Below are 22,085 nucleotides of genomic sequence, written 5' to 3' on the forward strand. Positions count from 1 at the left end.
TAGCAAATATATTATGCAAAGTTTGAAATTCACAATTTTCCTATATCTTGTGTCCATTTGTGAGTAAGTTCAGGACCCCCCCCCGAACTAATTCACAAATGGACACACTGACATGGACGTAAAGGCAATGTAAAGGTAATGTAAAGGTAACCCAATGCTTCTCTCCTTTGGAAAACACCTTCTTTCATGTTCAGGAGTAGCCTACTCTGACATCCACTGACTCTACAGACACACACATCTGCACACTACCAAACACCACTGGGTGTCTCCATGTTTCGTGTTTAGAATGACTCCCTCGTCACCACTCCACGTCACAGGGGGCATCAGTGAAGCCAGTTTAACTAGTACACCAGACTCTGATGGCCTAGATAGTCTTTTGGGCAGGGGATGCCAGCTCAGATTCTAACCATGCCCCTCCTCTTCTCCCTCCTCCCTCCTCCCTCTCCTCTGTCCACACACTAACATCAGCCGTAGCCTTAGGACCCTGCATCTGTCAACTAACTGCAAGTACCGTCAGGGTCAAGTAAACAGAGCAACCCTGACTCATTTGCCTCTAACTAACTGTTCTCATCTGTTAGAATAACATTGGTTTAATAGCACAATTATCATAATTTGTTTTATTTTCCCATGGCAAATAATGACTAAGGAATAAGCCTTAATATTTTATGATAGTTCATATTATATGCCACACTGCACTCCGTAATCACATTCATTTAGGTCATGTCTTTCTGAAAATCCTTTGTGTCCAATGTCGTAGCATCTCTCCAGGATGTTTATGTAACGACATTAAGAAATAATGTTATTTATTTTCCCTAACAATTATACACAGCTCTGTATTTTGTCTCTGAGCTTAATCCAGTCATTGATTGTAATAAAGGACTCCTTGTATTGCTCTCAGCACAGTCTTTATGGGACTCTCTCCGCCCTCTCTCTCTCTCTCTCTCTCTCTCTCTCTCAGAGTGCTAACAGTGAAACACTACAATAACAGACAGACACTAATATAACAGATAGGCAGACACTCCTGGTCGCTGGTGACCTTTGATTGTGTCTGGAGGAAAGAGGCTATTCCTAAACAAACTGAACGACCCTCTCACTCCACCACATGCCAGACATGGTTCAGCTTAGTAAACAAATGTAGTGACAGAGTCAGGCAATAAGGATGTGTTCTGATTTGTTGTGACAGTGTGATAGAGATTAGTATGACTGCTATTGACAGTGGGAGCCTTGCTCTGTTTTAGTGTTGTGATGCTGGTGGGCTAAGTGGTTGTCCTCAGCTGAACTCAGGTCAGTGAGTTTTACTGCAGTGTACTCTACAGACTCCGGCAAAACTGACCTGAAGTCAGTTTGGTGAGATACTGCTGTATATTTACGGTGTAGGTAAATGTGCTACAGTAATGTATTGCTCCCAGTATTATGTGTCCCTAGTTGACCTGAAGTCAGTATGCTCAGATACTACTGTATATGCTGTGAGCAGCTGTTCTGCTAATGTAGCACTCTCAGATCAGTAATCAAACTGTGAGTGTTTCCTTAGCTGACCTGAGGACAGTATTGATGAGATACATCCTGATGGCTCTGCTGCTCTGCTGCTGTCTCTGGGCCTGTGGCTGTGTGTTGCATGGGACTGGGTGCCAGTCTGTTTGTGGTCTGGGCACTGGGTCTCTGTCTCTGTTCATTTAAGGGTTTGTAATGAGTCCTTCACTAAGTCGGACAAACAGGAGTGAACTAGTTTGAGGCACTCTGCTCAGAGTGCACACTTTTATGTGGTTTGTTTGTTGGTTTTGAGTCTGTGTGGCTGTGTGTGGGGGTTTAAGATGCTAGGGTCAGATGGTCTGTGTATCAGTCTCTTCCTCAACAATCTAAAGACATTATTGAGCTGACCTCCAGAGACCTAGCGATGGCTCTGTGTCTTGTCCAAGAGCTTTGAGCCTTCAAGAAAACACTTATTTCCTTTTGGGAGAGTACACAAACTACAAGGTCACTCAAGGTTTAAACCCTAAAGTGCTTTGAGTTAAAGATGCTGAAGAAAAAAATGTTTCCTAAACTGCATCTAGAGACACATCTTTCAACACTACTACTGACGAATGTACTAAAGGAATCCCAAACAGAACACAGGCCCACTGCCTAAAATGGCTGTTTGAACAAGTTTAGGTTCCATATAAAGCTCTATTTGATACTGAGACATTCACGTTCACGGTTAATATAAAGCATGAGACCAACTGTTTACATTGAAGTATATAAGCACGTTGTGCTTCATGTTGAGTATATATAGAGCAACTGGACCCTGACCGCAAGCCAAGCGAAGCCAAGCAGGCATTTAGTTGTTGTTATGTTCCTCCTCTAACCTTTCTCTACCATGTGTTTTGAGGAAAAGGTTTCAGTGGATTTACATTCCAGCTTGATTCAGTGTGGTGAATATGAAAAATTACATGTTTCACTACTTGGAGATAAAACAGTCGTTACTGTATAAAAAGCTGCTCTGGTTTTTTACCTAATCCGGTATGTAAACAGAGAGACTGTTTACATACCGTTTTGTTTTGGACGTTATGTGATGAAAGGGTGACCTTGTTTGGGAAGATGGTGGTTAGGCGGTTAGGATGGCAAACTCTAACTGTAGGTACCAATTCCTAATAGCCCTCAATGCCCTAAGGGAAGACGTTGTCTGCCTCGTCATTAACACCACCTCATTGGTCTCTCTGCAAGTTTCAACCCCTTGGTGATCTATAATGTAAGTATGTTTATTTGTTTGGAAGTACCATGCAGATAAAGCCTAGTTAAGGTCTGTGTTATCCGCCACTCCAACCCCCCTCACTATAGTCACTGCAGCGTGAACGCATCCTGTCTCCTCAGACAGTTTCATCCTGAGTCCTGCTGAAGTCATCTCATCAGTACCTCACAGAGGCCACCCTGGCTCAAGATCAAGGGTATAATGTTCGTATGATGTCAAACAGTACATTTGAAACAGCCCCACCCGGAGTGACCCCTACAACCAGGATTATGGGATAGGTACTGTAGGTGATGTCATAAAGATACAGTGCATGTCAGGTCTTTCCAGGAATTAGACCATGAACAGTTCATCTCTCTAGCAGAGGACAGACCTGTTCATGCTTAAATAGGGGGTAGCAATCGTAATTGTATAATTGTATAATGTGTGTGGAAAAATCTTTTGAATGTGTGATTATTTTCCTCATGTATGCGCAGGCTGGTACTAGGCTAGAAGTGGATGGAGATAGAGAAGATTCTCTGGGGGATAACACTTGAATGAATAACAGTGATGCATGAATGCACCTGTTCCTCTCCTCTAACCCTCTAATCCTGGAGAGAAAGGGTCTTCCTGCTGGCTCTGCCAGACTTGGTTGCATGCCACCGTTCACTTAGGGCCTCTGCTTGGCTCGCTTGGCTATTTCGGTTGAGCATCAGACAACGGGCTATTTTAGAAGGGTTTCAGTAAATAGTCAACTCAAGGAGAATGCATGTAATTCTGTGCTGTGCTGCTGGAAAAATGTGATGTAGCTTACTGTAAAATGGTTTAATATGGATTTTGAGTGTTATTACTTACAATTGCCCAGGTTAATTTATAATTCATCAAAGTCTGAGGAATAATCTGCACTGTATCATCAATAAGATATTTGTATGCAACGTGTGTGGACAATTTGCTTGGCATACATATTTTTAAGTCTTGATCAAGCACATACTGTAAGAACTAACATGTGTTTGTGTGTGTACAAGCATGTGCTATTGTGTGCCTGCAGAGATGTCTCTAGATGTTTTAACCTCCCATAGGGCTGGTTGATTTTCTCACTGGCCTTAATGTAAACGGACTGCAAGGGCACAGCCTCTACTAACGCACGCTCTATATGGACCTATACACCAGTCAGCAACCATCATCGCCATGCTAGCTCTGGTTAATGCTATTACCTTTGCCACACAGATAAGCACCGTTAGCTAGTCTAGCAATGCCTCCTCTACAATGTTCTCTGTTTATTACGTTTTATATTAGGCAATTACAAAGGATTCTTTTTCTACCACATGCTTGCTGTTGAAGTTATCTTCTCCCGATCTTGTGGAAAGAAACATTGGGAAGAAAGCCAACTGAATAATAACAATAATTCACCTGGAGTACACAAACACACACATTCTGTCCGCATTATGTACTGGATGTAGATTCTATTGTATGCTTACATCAATTCTATTGTATGGTTACATCAATGAATAGGATGCTTGCTTATCTTTGACTGCAGGATCAACACCCAGTGGAGACACACAGTGCCGCCTCTCTCTCTCCCCAGGCTCGCAAGCTCATGTTTGGGCATCCTCCCAACACTGCGTCCCTTAGCTGGAGTGGGACCGTGGATCAGCTGACTCCTGTCCCCACTGTTTACAGCCTGCGTCCCATTCCATCGCACACACACACAGCCGTGTTTATGCTAAACTCAAGGAATAGACTGGGCGATGGTTGGGGACGCGGCTGTCAGACAGGCTTCTTGGCTGTGGAGTTGAAACTAAGTGCATGCTCCCTTCTGCCAGCTGGGTTTTCCTTCACAGTATGACACATGCACAACAAGACATTTGCAAGCGTGCGTGCGCATACACAGCAGGGCAGCCGTGCCTTTGAATACAAACAGCTGCAATACTTTGATAAAGCAGCAGAAACACAAAGCCAGGGTTTATTTTTTTAGACATGGTCAAATCTGGATGATGCGGGACGGGTTTAATGTCATGCGAGAGAGAGAGAGAGAGAGGGGGGGAATAGGGAGAGTGAGAAAAAGGGAGTGAGAGAGAGAGAGAGAGACAGAGAGAGACCGAGGACCACCTGTATTACTCACCTGGTGGCAATGATGTTTACACACACACAAACACAAGCCCAATGAAATGATGAGAAATCTCCCCAGATGGCTTATCAAGGACGTAGAGGATAGGTGCAGTTGATTTACATGGATTTATAGTATCCACCACCGACAAAATACAGGATGGATTAATTTATACCTGTATTGGAGTATTTACACAGCCTAGAAAAATACTTTTGGCTTTTCTTTTCTATTGTAGAAATGGCAGACGGGCACCCCTCATCTGGCCTACTCTCTGTCTCTGTTCCCATAAGGGTTCAGTATGTAGTGTCGTGTCTTTACTATCATTAAATTGAAGACTTATAGTTTTTATCAAAGATTCTCTGTAATTATTTACTTTACCTCACGTTAGTCTCATTCCAAACATCGTAAATTGTTGGTTATCTGCACGAACCCAGTCTTCACTATGGGTCATCCATACATCAATTGTCTTAAATAATTTATTTATTACTAACTAAGTAATTCAAAGAAATGCATAAACAACAAACCTGGTAAATGTGGTTACAAGAAATGAAAGGAAAATGTGCCCTAGTGGGCTAAACCGGTATCGCGGCTTGTTAGACAAAAAGGGGAAGTGGGGGTCGACTAAGAACTGACGACAGAGTGATAATTATAACAATTGAAATGCTAATACTTTGCACATGAACGCTCACTCATTCGGGAACAATTGCTATCAATATATATATTTACGCTCAGTGTGTCGTCTTGACCGCTGGTGAAAAGTTTGTTTCTGTTGGGGAGTTTCGTTCTCTCTCTCTCTCTCTCTCTCGGTTAGACTGGATAGTTCAGAGTGACATTCGTTCATTTATTATAGAATGGATGTTTCGGCGGTTGTCGTTCTTCGCGTTCAATGATACCACATTCCTAGCTGCAGACTAGTAATTAATATCAAAGAGTTGTTCTTATTCTGTCGGTATCGATAATCTAAGAGTTTAACCACGTGGTATGGTTAAAAGATTCAGCAATGGTCTACAACCTTTGTCCTCTCCTAATGGAGAAAAACATGGTCTGGTGATAATTTCTCAATGTTGGGTTTTATTCGGAATTGCAGAAAAGGGGCTGTCCCAGGATACCTGACCCTAACTGGGCTCAGGGGCGGTCCTCTGATTTAGTTCAAATCAAAAGGGTATTTTCCTTCATTAAACAGTCCAAAATCATATTACACAATTTTACAAACAGTATCATACTCACTCATTCATCTTATACAACAATTAGATGTAAACCTCATATCTGAGGCTATTACATAAACAGTGTTATGGTAATGTGGCCACACCGTCTCCCATGAGCTTCCCCAAGTTGTAACAAACGGACCAGTTCGTAGCTGGATTCTTTTATACTTTCTCCGGAACATGAAATTTGCTCGTACCTCAAGTTCTGTGAGGTGGAAGAAATTCCTTTGTGCTCTATGAAAATGTACTCTGCCTCTTATACTGTGGGGCCATGTGGTAGGGTCTTCTCAGGAATTTACAACCTCTCTCTGACCATAGCAGCCTAGTTGAAGGAGGCAAGGGGGAGGCAAGGAGAGGGGGATGGGGCTTGCTATACCCAAAGAGGGCAACGTCATGACAGTAGGAAGAGGGTTCACACAGAGCTCAGTGTCCTTCCTGCCTTTAGATCCCAGAGGAATACAGGGACACTTTACAGTCAACCCCATTGAACCTCTATTGTTAGTTATCTACCATACACTTAGAGGAAACATAGAACATGGTGGTGACCATACAATACTCTCCAAAAGGTAAGATAGGTATTGGATCTCACATACAACTATAGGTGTCTGAAACTAAATGTATGGCGATAGAGGATACAGTATGAAATGTATGTCAGATTGATTACTATTGAGGAATGTGTCAAAGAATAACATACTAATGAACGTTTTAGGCTGTAAAGGAACCGGAGTATAGTACCTTCACTAATGTCCAGTCGTCCAGGGCTATAAGTGAAGATTATGTGCTTCCGTGAATATCATTGATATCCACACTGGCCTTCCACGTCAAACTTCCACCCTCCCTTCCTCTCACCCTTCCTCCTTTCATCCTTCCATCCCATAGTGAGGTGTCAGGCCTAGCTGTAATTACAGAGACATTTGGACAGGCATGCAAACGTGCGTGTGTGTGTGTGTGTGTGTGTGTGTGTGTGTCTGGATGTGCCCCAGTGAGAAAAACAATGAATATGCATCAGAAACAGCAACACCCAACCTAATGTTCTCTCACTTATCGCCAATTACTTCTCTCACCGCCACTAGATAATAAACAGATTCAAACTTAAATACCACATTCATTTGGCCGCTTATTGAACGTAACTCTTCTTCTTCTCCCCGTGTTGTCCCTGTTTTGATTTTCAGAAGGCGACACCAGTGATCCATGAAGGCAACATGGTGGCATATTAAAGCTATTTGAGCCAATTAACGTGATGTATGTGGGGCATCGTGGCGACGGAGTTGGTGTCACAGTCCAACGGAGACGCTCTCACTCATTTTTCAGAGTAATTAGAAAAACATCACATGCCACACCAGGGAACGAGGAGTGGCACACACACACACACACACACACACACACACACACACACACACACACACACACACACACACACACACACACACACACACACACACACTGACTGCCCAGTTAATCATTTTTAACACTGATTTATGGTACAGTTTCAACTCTAATGGTTCCTCTGCATTCATCTTCATTTAATGGGGGATAGACGTCTAATTTACAAGTCAAATTACAGATAATTTATTTAGCTTTACTTAGATGGAAAATACTTCCACATCTCTTTACAGCTTGCTGTGTCCAGTCAAACATCACATGGAGAGAGGAGTCAGTGGAGTTTCACACCACAGGGGGAACTCTAACCCTCTGGTTTGTGTGTGTGTTCGTGCATGTGTGCGTGCGTACGTTCCTGTGCCTGTACTTGTGTGCATTTGTGTGTATTTGTGTGTATTTGTGTGCATTTGTGTGTACTTGTGTGCATTTGTGTGCATTTGTGTGTATTTGTGTGTATATTTCTGCTGCTCCATTTCCCTCTCCGGTGCTTCTGTGGACATTATAATTCATCCCCACTTAAATCCAACCTTACAGGGTCACACACAGGTACACACAAGGATATGGAGAAAGTGTGTGTATGTGTGTGCGTGCGTGCGTGCGTGCGTGTGCGCGCGTGTGTGTGTGTGATTGTTTATCTGCTTGTGAAAATGAAATGTGTGACTTGTGAATGATATGTACCACCTGGGTAACTGTCCTCCTCTCTGAATCAGATCTTGGCTCCGGCACACTTCTGAAGTGAACACAACATGACAAGCTCTGCCTACTGAATTAGAACTAGGCAAAGGAAGTTTTAAGTATGTAAAAAATATGTATGTACATTTCCACAAAGAGACTGCAAACATGAGGGAGTCAAGGGGGTGTCATGAAAGGTATGGTGTGTGTGGTATTAATGCAAATGCATGCAGAGAGCACCTGTTAGCAGCATCCTGGAGTCTGTGACAACAGAGGTGTCAAAAACACAGAGAGATCAGAAGAGGGCAGGGAGGGAGGGTGGGGTAAGGGGGAAGGAGGTAGAAATAGAGGGATTAAGGTTTGAGGGAAAGTGGGAAAGTGGGAATGGATACAGAAGAGAGAGAGATGGAAAATAAGATTTGACTTAGATAAAGGACAGAGATAGAGAAAGAAAGGGTGAACGATTTAACAGATGCTGTTTGTTAGATAAGTGGATATGACAGCATTTCTATGCCCTGCTGTACATATCCTGTATTCCACCAAGCTTTATAAACATGTTCTCAGTCATATTGAATATGATGACCTGTTAAGCTTAGTCCATCAGTGTGTTTGGCACTGTGGTTTCTCCTGGGGATGAGAGCTATAATGAGACAAATGTACAGACACAAACGGAGGACTCTGCGGATGGGCCCTGTGCTTCTATGCTTTCTCTGGATCCCAAAACCAATAGAGATGTGTCCTGTGGTCAAATGTAGTTGCTCTGTCCTGGTTTATGTATTTATGGCTGTCTTGGTCTATTAGGCTACAGAGACCACTGGCTTTTACTGCAACAGTGTTCCTGTTACACAACACCACGATTGTTTAGATGGTAGAACCTGAAAGTCTTGTCTGTGGTTGCAAAAATCCTGTTCGGAGGATTCTGGATTTCCTGCTTATTCCTTTCTAATTCTGGGAATCTTACAACCGGGATTTCTGGAAAACCTGGGAATTTAGGGAATGTTACCGGAATTTTGCAACCCTAGTCTTGCCATGTACAAAACAAAAACGTTTTGTGGAGTTTGCACTTTTGGGACTATGCTATTGGTTCGATTTAACCTGGAATTCTATATAATCACTGCTAAAGTATTTAAAATATATACATTCTATTTAAACACCTATCTGCATTAGAGAGAACTTCTCTCTTCAGTTAATGTGCTGACACAGCCACTCCCGATCTCCATCTGCAGTCTGTCGTGTTGTTCTGGGCTCTCCTCTCTTAAAGCAACTCACCAAAGGGGTTTTAATCATTGGTAATTGAAGACCCTGCTGGGAGCAAATTAACCCTAATCTGAAGCAGAGGCAGCAGAGCTGCCTGCCATTGGTACCAGAGGCTAATTCAGTGAGATGGAACATTTAGGAGGGTGGTAGATAGAAATGTGATGCACAGAGCGGGTGTGAGTCTCACTTTCTACATAACAGATGGTAATGTCTGGTTCACGCTATGCTTTTCTATCTGAACAGTCTTTAGCTGAGGTTGCAGTATACCCATCCTGATTAATCCCTAGATGTAATGCTCTGGAGTGCCACTGGTTTCTGCTACCACTTTTTCTTCACTGTGTCAAGTACCCTTTCCTATTGCTGTACAAATCCCAGACCTTCACTAAAAAGCTAGCTTGTATATTGTAATTATTTTCAATCTACTGTCCTTTCTTCTGGTCTAAGAGGATATTCTTATTCTGCCTCCAAAGACAGTCCAGAGTTGTATTTGTCTCCTTTGTATGCACAATCTGTAGTAAAACTTTTACAATTCTGTCCCATTTCACTGATAAAATAGGAATTCATATTTCACTTTTCGTACACTGAAGGGCACTCACACAGCAATGCTGAGTCTTCAGGCAGAAGCCCCTGATTGGGGGGAAGAGAGATAAAGAAAGTGCTCAAATTAAAAGATAAGAGCCTCTAGCAGCAGAATGCTGTTTTTCTCAAGCAGTTATATTTTGTTTGCTGTAAATTCAAAAAGGTCACCTCACTCAAGATAAACCTGCCATAACTAAAAACTTGGTTTGCACAAACAAATTCAAAAGCTATTTTTATTTTATGCAGTACAAAGATGTTAATCTTATTCATCTTCCTCAAGTTCAATGTATCAAATGCTATTATATGGCAATAAGCTATCTCCTAGAATGTCATAGCTAAATTCCAGAGGGGTGATTCTGCTCTGATGTTATACACTGTGAGAAGATTACATTGTGATTGTTCGTTCAGACCTTTAATCATTAGATGAGAGCCACAGTCTATAAGCACTAATTCATTAGAAGAGCTTATCCTTTTCTCATTTAAGATAATGGAGAAAACAATTGCCTGGCACTTAAAGACTAGCTGTATGTGTCCGTGTGTCCGTGTGTGTGTGTGTGTGTCCGTGTGTGTGTGTGCGTGCATGGGTGCGTGTGTGCGTGCGTGCGTGCGTGCGTGCAGAGCAGAGCAGACAGAGGTGTCTGTGTCTCCACATCTTCCACATGGGTGCCTGAGTCAGGCTGAAATGGTCACTGCCAAAAAGTGTAATCTCCACTGTTCTCTGTCAGAGTACCCTAAAGGCCCATGTAGACATGGAACAAGAAGGTTACCAACGGAAGCTGTTGGAAAAAGCTGTTACTTGTAAAAGCAAAAACATGTCCCTTAAAAAGAGAGTCCAAAGGGGAGTGTATTAGGAGGTGTGGAGAACGTAGAGACACTACAGCTGGGTTACACTTTATTTCAACTGTCAGTGGTAAGGGATACATAAGACTGTCATATTATATAAATAAAGCATACATATACTGTATGTAATTAACAGCTGGTTTCATCTAATGACTGAAAGTGAAACATTTTATTTTGGATTTTCATTTGAGTTTAGTAGGCCCCATGACAGAGGGTTTAATTGAATGCTGGTATAAAGTGTTTGGAAACAGGCGCAGGAATACACAATAGGGGTTTTTAATACACCCAAAACAAGCACGTATACTAAAACACTGGGCTTTATCCAAACAAAAGAGAGAGGGTAAACCTCGTTGAACGACACGGGACGGGACGGGACCCGTAATACCCAATATATATAAAGCACGCAGCATAACAGCTGCACCAACGCATAGGTACTCACACGACCAACAGACATGTGAACAATAACCAACAAAGACAGAGGGAACAGAGGGCACATATATAACATACTAATCAGGGGAAATGGGAATCAGGTGTGTGTAATCAGACAAGACAGTCCAGGGTTGATGATAATGAATCCCGTTCAGTGAAGCCTAGAAAGTAGGTGACGTAGACCTCCGGAACTGGTGAATGAGCATTCAGTATTGGGGGGGATCCAGATTAACATTCAGTACCGAGGGGACCAGGCACCACTGGCCTGAGGAGAGAGGAGGTTTAAAAAAAATGGGACGTTACCTCATTAAATTCTCAGGACTACAAACGGCCCCACAAACCGTGTGCTCAGCTTCCGGAAGGGGAGGTGGAGGAGCAGGTTCCGGGTGGAGAGCCAGACCCAGTTGCCTGAGGAGAAAACAGGCGCCTCACGGCGCGCTGGAGACGGGAGGGCTTAGCGTTCCATATCTCCTCAGTGAAACCACTCATTCCAACAGTGTCCCGATGTGGTGAACTGAGGGCCACGGCACTTTGGATCAGAGTAGGCCAAATATTGTCTATATAAACCACTACGCTCCATCCCAGCATGTCCCAAAACACTTTGTTGATGATGGCCTGGAAGACGGAAGGAGCATTAGACAGGCAAAAGAGCATTAGGAGATACTCATAGTCATGGAAAAAGCAGTCTTCCATTCATCGCCTGCACGAATGCGCACCAAATTGTAGGCGCTCCTCAAGTCCAGTTTCGTGAAGTACTGCGCCCTGTGCATTTGTTCGATGATGGTTGGGATGAGAGGTAAAGGATAGCTGAACTTGACGGTGGCCTTGTTCAGTGTTCCATAATCAATGCAGGGGAGCAGTCCCCCATCTTTCTTCTTGACAAAAAAAATAAGCTTGAGGAGGCTGGTGACTTAGAGGGGTGGATAAAACTCTGCTGGAGACTCCTGTACATTGTTCTCCATGGTCTCAGACTCTGCATAGGAGAGGGGATAGACATGTCCTCTCGGTAGGGCTGTGTCAGACAACACGTCAATGGTACAGTCCCAGTGGTGATGGGGAGGCAGGCGTGTAGCCTGGGTCTTTGAGAAAACCTGGTGCAGATCCTGGTACTCCTCTGGTGAATCCACTTTAGGAGCACCGTCCGGACTTTCCGTTGTAGTGGTGTTGATAGACACCATGAGACACCTCCCCTGACACTCCTGCGACCAACCCAAAATTTATGCATACTCAACCATGGGGGACCTAAAACAATGCCGTGCATGGGGGTGTCATGGTTCAGCAAAGATTTTTATCCCTTTTCTCCCCAATTTCATGATACCCAATTGGTAGTTACAGTCTTGTCCCATTGTTACGGACTGGGAGAGGTGAAGGTCGAGAGCCATGGGTCTAACATAACATGAACCTGCCAAGCCACACTGCTTCTTAACACACTGCTTACTTAACCCGGAAGTCAGCTGCATCAATGTGTTGAAGGAATCACCGTACATTGGGTGACCAGCTTGCAGGCACCCGGCCCACCACAAGAAGTTGCTAGAGCGTGATGGGACAAGGACATCCCGGCTGGCCAACCACCCCCTAACCCAGATGACGCTGGACCAAATGTGCATCTCCACATGGGTCTCCTGGGCATGGCCGGCTGTGACACAGCCAGGGATTGAACCCGGAGCTGTAGTGATCCCCCAGGCCTTAGACCGATGCGCCACTCAGGAGGCCCTTCCCAGGTGGAAATTTGTAGTGTTACCACAACTCCAAGGCTCTACACAGGACATTTTTATGTTAATGGTTGGTGTAAGTGTGTAACAAAATCATAGATTACAGTCGCTTGTCCATAGACTGCTTCCAAGGTAAGGACACAAACATTTAGTATTTTGTAATTTGGGTGAACTCTCTCTTTAAAAACCTCTTGTAACTACCCATCCCAGATCCGGGAGCGTAATCATCAACTGACACTAATTAGCATAACGCAACGGACATAAATATTACTAGAAAATATTCCTATTCATGATATCACAAGTGAAATATATTGAAACACAGCTTAGCCTTTTGTTAATCACCCTGTCGTCTCAGATTTTGAAAATATGCTTTACAGCCAAAGCAAGACAAGCATTTGTGTAAGTTTATCGATAGCCTAGCATAGCATTATGCCTAGCTAGCAGCAGGCAACCTGGTCATGAAAATCAGAAAAGCAATACAATTAAATCATTTACCTTTGATGAGCTTCAGATGTTTTCACTAACAAGACTCCCAGTTAGATAGCAAATGTTCCTTTTTTCCAAAAATATTATTTTTGTAGCCGAAATAACTCCTTTAGTTCTTCACGTTTGGCTGAGAATTCGACCGGAAATTGCGGTCATGACAACTCCAAATTAGCTCCTTAATATGGACAGAAACATGGCAAACGTTGTTAATAATCCATCCTCAAGGTGTTTTTCAAATATCTATTTGATAATATATCAACCGGGACAGATGGCTTCTTAGTAGGAAAGAGAGAAACAATGGCCGCATTTGTCCCTTACGCACAAAACACTCTGAGAGACTTCAGCTGACCACTGACGCAATGTTGACGTTCAGGCTAATTTTTCAAAATAAAAGCCTAAAACTATGTATTGTGACACTAGACACATTAGGGAAATCATAGAAAAAGGAATCTGGTTGATTCACTGCTCAATAGTCTGTTTGACAAAATGATTTTCATAGTTCCAAATCAGGTCACCCTACGCACATCCCTGCTAAAACATACTGTAGGTCTGTCGGCTGCTTTTTCGTTGTCACAGCTTAAAAAGCACTGCATGGTCGATCTGGTGTCTGCATCAGCCGTGCAGGATTTATGGTGATACTGCCTCTGCAGAAGTCAGGGCATTCATACTTCTTGTGCTTTGCGGAGCAGCGCAGAGCTTTTGAGAAGAGCTGTTGTCAAGGAAGTGAGTTAGTGTTTATACAGGACCTCCCGCCCCAACCTACCGTCAACCAATCATGTCAATGCAGAGCTACAGTATACTGAGTTATACTCATTGTTATAAAATCCTTATTGTTTGAACATTTGGGAGGCACACAGCGATGCGGTATGGAGCTCACTTTGGCCTCTGCATGACTCCAGAGGCTCCACAATTGCATCACACCCTCCATACGGAGCCTTCGACCACATTACGGATCAAGCATAAAATGTCTTTCAGCTTAAATGCCAATCACCAAACGAGGGGACTAATGGAAGTGTGGACTAAATCGACTTACTTACCTTTTTACAGTACATGCTGTCAAAAGGCTGCATTCTGCAATAGGGACTGGAGTAACAGCAACCTAATTTTGACAACATTGTACATAAAACAGCGTTAACATAATGCTCTTTGTCAGTGTGGTCTGAGAGCAGTGGGGCAGAAACCCGAGGTAGTAGACTGTCATGCCCAAGAATGAGGCCACCTGAGAGGCTGAGGTCGGTTGCGGGATGCGGAGGACAGTTTCAATGTTCGACATGAGTGGGGCAATGCCTTTGGCCGAAAGGCGGAACCCCACAAACACGACAGCTGGAATTGCAAAGTTGCACTTTCCACCGTTCAAGGTCAGGTTGTTCCGCAGAAGAGCACTGAATACCCTGTGGAGACAATGGTGATGGATGTGGAGATCAGGGCTGTGGACCACGATGTCGTCCAGATAGACTGCCACCCTGGGTATTCCAGCGAGAATGGTGCTCATCACCTTCTGGAAGCAGCTGGGGGTGGAGCTAAGTCCAAAAGGCATGTGTGTGTGTATCTGAACACACCAGCATGTGTGACAAAGGCTGTGAGGTCTCTGCTGGCTGGGTGGAGGGGCACCTGAAGATAACCCTGACACAGGTCGAGCTTCGTGAAGACCGTGGACCCATGAAATTGTACGCTCAGCTCCTGAGCTGTAGGCAAGGGGGACTTATCCAGGACAACAGCCTTGTTCACAGCACAGAGATCCACACAGGTCTGGATTCCACCTGACTTTTTGGTTGCGTTGACCAAGTTTGAAATCCAGGGGTCATCTCTCAGTGTGAACCCCAAGCCTGGGAAGAGGTCGAGGCCCAGGAGGTTGGCACCCCGCTTTGCAATGTTAAATGTGAATGATGGCAGATGGGTCCACGGTCTGCCATCATGGGTCCACGGTCTTCACGAAGCTCGACCTGTGTCAGGGTTATCTTCAGGTGCCCCTATAGTGCACTGGGCCCTGGAGGGTGCCTGCAATGTCTATCTTGGATCTACCACACCCACATAGGGCAGTGGAGGGCTGTTGGAGTGGTAGGTGACTGAAAAACTTGTAGTAAGTGGCAAGGTTGAGCAAAGACACCGCAGCGCCAGTTTCCAGTAGCAAATTAAAAACCCACTTTGCCCAGCTGCACAGTGCATGTCTTGATTGACACATGGTTAGTGGAGGCGCTTCGGATTTCAGTGTGTTCATGTTGAGAGCGAGATGAAAATAAAGGCCTGTTCTGGGTGGAGCTAGTGGCTGGGGCAGAATGACACACTTTAGCCAAGTGATTGTATTTTGAACAGTTCTTGCATATTTTCCCATGGGCTGGGCAGTTTGAAGCCCTTGAATTGTGAGAGCTAGCTAGCCCCACAGTTGCCACAGCTACTTCTGTTTGTTTGTCTGTGTGCCTGCTGTCTGTTTGTCAAACAGACTGCGTCCCTATTGTGCAGTGAATGAGATATCAACCAGATTCCTTTTTCTGTGCTATCTAACCTCCAAACAAGCTTCAATGCCATACAACACTCTTTCCGTGGCCTCCAACTGCTCTTAAACGCTAGTAAAACCAAATGCATGCTTTTCAACCGATCGTTGCCTGCACCCGCATGCCCGACTAGCATCACCACCCTGGATGGTTCCGACCTTGAATATGTGGACATCTATAAGTACCTAGGTGTCTGGCTAGACTGCAAACTCTCCTTCCAGACTCATATCAAACATCTCCAATCGAAAATCAAATCAAGAGTCGGCTTTCTATTCCGCAACAAAGCCTCCTTCACTCACGCCGCCAAGCTTACCCTAGTAAAACTGACTATCCTACCGATCCTCGACTTCGGCGATGTCATCTACAAAATGGCTTCCAACACTCTACTCAGCAAACTGGATGCAAGTCTATCACAGTGCCATCCGTTTTGTCACTAAAGCACCTTATACCACCCACCACTGCAACTTGTATGCTCTGGTCGGCTGGCCCTCGCTACATATTCGTCGCCAGACCCACTGGCTCCAGGTCATCTACAAGTCCATGCTAGGTAAAGCTCCGCCTTATCTCAGTTCACTGGTCACGATGGCAACACCCATCCGTAGCACGCGCTCCAGCAGGTGTATCTCACTGATCATCCCTAAAGCCAACACCTCATTTGGCCGCCTTTCGTTCCAGTACTCTGCTGCCTGTGACTGGAACGAATTGCAAAAATCGCTGAAGTTGGAGACCTTTATCTCCCTCACCAACTTCAAACATCAGCTATCTGAGCAGCTAACCGATCGCTGCAGTTGTACATAGTCTATTGGTAAATAGCCCACCCATTTTCACCTACCTCATCCCCATACTGTTTTTATTTATTTACTTTTCTGCTCTTTTGCACACCAATATCTCTACCTGCACATGACCATCTGATCATTTATCACTCCGGTGTTAATCTGCAAAATTGTAATTATTCGCCTACCTCCTCATGCCTTTTGCACACATTGTATATAGACTCCCCCTTTGTTTTCTACTGTGTTATTGACTTGTTAATTGTTTATTCCATGTGTAACTCTGTGTTGTCTGCTCACACTGCTATGCTTTATCTTGGCCAGGTCGCAGTTGCAAATGAGAACTTGTTCTCAACTAGCCTACCTGGTTAAATAAAGGTGAAATAAAAAAATAAATAAAAAAGTATGGGCATGCCGGGGTCTGTGTCCATGCAGCTATCAACATGGGAGGGCGTGCGCGGCACATGATCGTTGTAGTGCTCTTGCTTGGGCTGAAGCTGCTGTGTGAGAATGGCTGGGGGCCGAGTATATGCTGCAGAGCTGTCTGTTAGCATAGTAGAGCATTCCAAAGCCACTTCAACCCTGAGTGCTATTTTAATAGCTCCAAGTTGTAAATTATCCAATTCCAAAAGCAGTTTCTCCCTTATCCTTTCACATAACGTCCCCTCTATTAGCTGATCCCTGATGATCTCGTCCCGTAGTTACAAGAGCTAGCCAAACGTAGGAAGCTGACTGCGGTGGTCAATGTAGGAGCTGATACAAGCACTCTGAAAATCCTCTGTCCCTCTGTACCGAGGCAGTGACGGAGCAGTGCTGTCCTCCGCTTGTCGGAGATGATAGAAAAGTCCATAGCTTCAAAGTAAGTATTAAAACTTTCAAGCCAGTTATTCCACGGGACTGGAGGTTCCCAGGTACGGCGAGGAATGGTGCTGATGGTGGTAAGCTGAATTCAGCCATCTTCGTCGCCAATGTTATATCTAGCTTAGCTGTCAAAGAACGCACATCTGCACAGTTTCACATTGTACATCATTCTGTTGTTTAATGACATGTGGTGCTCATTCTGACAACCCAATCATCCGTAAAACAGCACACTGTGGTAAACCATAACAACGTACAGTACAACGTACAACAACGTACAAGACGAACAGTCATAACAGATGGAGGTTCAGATGGATTTGGAGTACATTTGAAAAGGTTAACACGCTGACTATACAATGGACTAATTAGACAAATAAAAACAGCACTTTGCAATGCATGAGATATAAGAGGTGTACAATGAGAGCGTGAGAAGAGGGTCAAATGCGTGTCACACGGCCAATGTGTGAGAGTTGGCAAATCTGTACATCACATCATGTTTTCATAAATTATTTGTTTATCCAAACATTTGGTCATTGGAACAGCTTTGATATAGATAAAATGCTGGATGTACAATTTAGCTAGCTAGCCAAAATACTGCCTATTAGCTAACCATGTTTTACCAAGCTAACTAATGTAAACTCACCCCATTCCGTACAAATGTGTGCAACCATTCAAATGAGACTGCAAAGAAAACTAATGGGACTGTGTTGACTTCAAAATCTGGGGTGTGAACTACATTTATATTCAAGCGTTGATCGACATGGTAATGGCTCTATAGTATTGGAGAAAAGTAGAGAAAACTGACCCTCTGTTACATCGTGACGTGTCATGCCGTAGCGTACAGCACGCATAAAGCAACTATTTCTGTCTTACAATCTCTCTCCACCAGGTGTAGCACTTCTCTCATTGTTTAAAAAACAGAAATGGACAGTGACAGGGGTAAGGGGGGATACCTAGTCATTTTTTGTGTCATCACTGCATGTGATCATGACTCTCAGAAGCTGCTGTTTACTTCTGAAGATCACTTTAGCACCGCCCTAAAAACCTGATTCAAATTCGACACAAACCTTCAAATATGTATGTAATGACCCATTATATAAACTCTTCATAATGTTTTATTTACATTTTAGAGGCGATAAGGTGATAAGTTTGACAGATCGAAAAAAAGTTGTTTCCCCACACGACATCTCTTCTTCTCACTATCACGCATTAGTTTAGCTTCCCCACACGACATCTCTTCTTCTCACTATCACGCATTAGTTTAGCTTCCCCACACGACATCTCTTCTTCTCACTATCACGCATTAGTTTAGCTTCCCCACACGACATCTCTCCTTCTCACTATCACGCATTAGTTTAGCTTCCCCACACGACATCTCTCCTTCTCACTATCACGCATTAGTTTAGCTTCCCCACACGACATCTCTTCTTCTCACTATCACGCATTAGTTTAGCTTCCCCACACGACATCTCTTCTTCTCACTATCACGCATTAGTTTAGCTTCCCCACACGACATCTCTCCTTCTCACTATCACGCATTAGTTTAGCTTCCCCACACGACATCTCTCCTTCTCACTATCACGCATTAGTTTAGCTTCCCCACACGACATCTCTCCTTCTCACTATCACGCATTAGTTTAGCTTCCCCACACGACATCTCTCCTTCTCACTATCACGCATTAGTTTAGCTTCCCCACACGACATCTCTCCTTCTCACTATCACGCATTAGTTTAGCTTCCCCACACGACATCTCTTCTTCTCACTATCACGCATTAGTTTAGCTTCCCCACACGACATCTCTCCTTCTCACTATCACGCATTAGTTTAGCTTCCCCACACAACATCTCTCCTTCTCACTATCACGCATTAGTTTAGCTTCCCCACACGACATCTCTCCTTCTCACTATCACGCATTAGTTTAGCTTCCCCACACGACATCTCTCCTTCTCACTATCACGCATTAGTTTAGCTTTCCCCACACGACATCTCTCCTTCTCACTATCACGCATTAGTTTAGCTTCCCCACACGACATCTCTTCTTCTCACTATCACGCATTAGTTTAGCTTCCCCACACGACATCTCTTCTTCTCACTATCACGCATTAGTTTAGCTTCCCCACACGACATCTCTCCTTCTCACTATCACGCATTAGTTTAGCTTCCCCACACGACATCTCTCCTTCTCACTATCACGCATTAGTTTAGCTTCCCCACACGACATCTCTTCTTCTCACTATCACGCATTAGTTTAGCTTCCCCACACGACATCTCTTCTTCTCACTATCACGCATTAGTTTAGCTTCCCCACACGACATCTCTCCTTCTCACTATCACGCATTAGTTTAGCTTCCCCACACGACATCTCTCCTTCTCACTATCACGCATTAGTTTAGCTTCCCCACACGACATCTCTCCTTCTCACTATCACGCATTAGTTTAGCTTCCCCACACGACATCTCTCCTTCTCACTATCACGCATTAGTTTAGCTTCCCCACACGACATCTCTCCTTCTCACTATCACGCATTAGTTTAGCTTCCCCACACGACATCTCTCCTTCTCACTATCACGCATTAGTTTAGCTTCCCCACACGACATCTCTTCTTCTCACTATCACGCATTAGTTTAGCTTCCCCACACGACATCTCTCCTTCTCACTATCACGCATTAGTTTAGCTTCCCCACACGACATCTCTCCTTCTCACTATCACGCATTAGTTTAGCTTCCCCACACGACATCTCTCCTTCTCACTATCACGCATTAGTTTAGCTTCCCCACACGACATCTCTCCTTCTCACTATCACGCATTAGTTTAGCTTCCCCACATGACATCTCTCCTTCTCACTACCACGCATTAGTTTAGCTTCCCCACCCGCCATTTTTAAAAAGGCGCGACGGAGCTCATTGCCTTCATGAATCATACAGAAACGGCCAGCGTGGAAGACTCGTCATTGATTTTGTTGGAAAGGGGAGAAATTGTGCATTACAATGGTATTGACATTACAGTTGATCTGGAAGTATTCCGTTTTTTGGGCACTAAAATAAGGTCAATTGTACGGACCAAGGCAATGTACAAGAGTGAGTTAGTTTACATTAGCTAGCTAGAGCAGTATATGTTGGAAAATTTCAGTTGAAACTGTACAGAGATGGGTCTGGATTCACTTTTAAAATTACATTTACTGACTGCCAGACCATGTACATAACCCATGACTAGCCATCTGACATTGCATAGAGTGAGTTTAACAGACACAGGATTTATAGCATAACCAGTCTATTCTAGTCTTACCAGAGATCCCAAATACAGGAGATTGACATAGTAATAGTTGAGCATCAGCACGTCAGGTAGATGCTGCAGAGCACAGAGGAATGTCTGATGTGATCCACGGTGTTGGTGAATCATCGATTCCCCTTATACACACCCAGGGTAAATTAGAATGAGAACACTATCAGATGTAGAATCTTAATTTGAGCCAGTTTACTACAGCATGAAAATAATACTGCACAAACAGGAAATGTTATTTATTATGTGGATTATAATTAATGGACATTTTTGTAGGGGGTTAATAGAAGTTAGGATCAAATCAAATCTGACGTTTTAAAGTGGAAATTACAAACTTTAGAAGCCTTTTAAAAATTTGAGTACACTACATGTTTGTATTTCCTGCCGTGCAAGAACATTCTCTGCAGCAAAGGAGTTATCAAATGACAATCCTGTATCTGTACATGTATTATTTATATCTCTGTGGTAAAGGTACTGTATAAAAGTCTTTAAGTGGAGAGACTCAGTAGAACCAGAGGGACCAGGGAGCAACAGAGATCTGAGGCCCCTGAATGAGTGCATCATCACCAGCCAAACTGTTAGTTAGCGTTAGCGATAATGAGCCCCAGTGAATGATGAACCAGGCGACCCGATGTTGTTGTGGATGATGCTGCTCTGTTGCTATGCTGCTCCGCTCTGGCATCTTTCATCATGAGGAGCAGGAAATGGAATAAGACTTCAGAGAAAACAGATTGACAAGGCTGTCACTAACTTAACCGTGTTGTGTTTTAATGATGTCGATACTGTTCGTCTGCGTTAATGGTTTGTGTCATTAGTGTGTGTGTGTGTGTCCAGGCTCTTTTCAACACTATACAGTGTGATGGGTGAGCCATGTGGTGCTAAACAGTGTTTGATGTGTGTAAACTCTTGTTATTGTTGGCACAGTGAATAAGCAGGAAAAACAAATAGCCATCGGTAGCTTTGTTCCTGTATGTCATGTGATGTGTGCCGCTTTCCACAAACCCTTTGCTATATCTGTCTGAACCTCAACTGACCTGGTGCTGGCTGGATTAGCACCCTATCAGGAAGCAACCACCGCCAACAGATTAGGATTGAGTCAATGCTCTGACCCATCCTTATACTGCTAATTGGTTAAGCACCTAATCCAGGACCAGGTCAACTGTTACACCCAAGCTGTTTCTGAGTACACTGTGCCCAAGAAGGCCATCCTATTGGAGCCTGCTGAAGGTCGAACGGTCACTCGGTCACTGAGTTAGTGAGGCTAGAACTTACATTGTTGTATCTGCCAAGATGAATGCAAGAAGGGCCTCAGTGTA

This window comes from Oncorhynchus tshawytscha, linkage group LG18 (assembly GCF_018296145.1).
Source record: "Oncorhynchus tshawytscha isolate Ot180627B linkage group LG18, Otsh_v2.0, whole genome shotgun sequence".
NCBI lineage: Eukaryota > Metazoa > Chordata > Actinopteri > Salmoniformes > Salmonidae > Oncorhynchus > Oncorhynchus tshawytscha.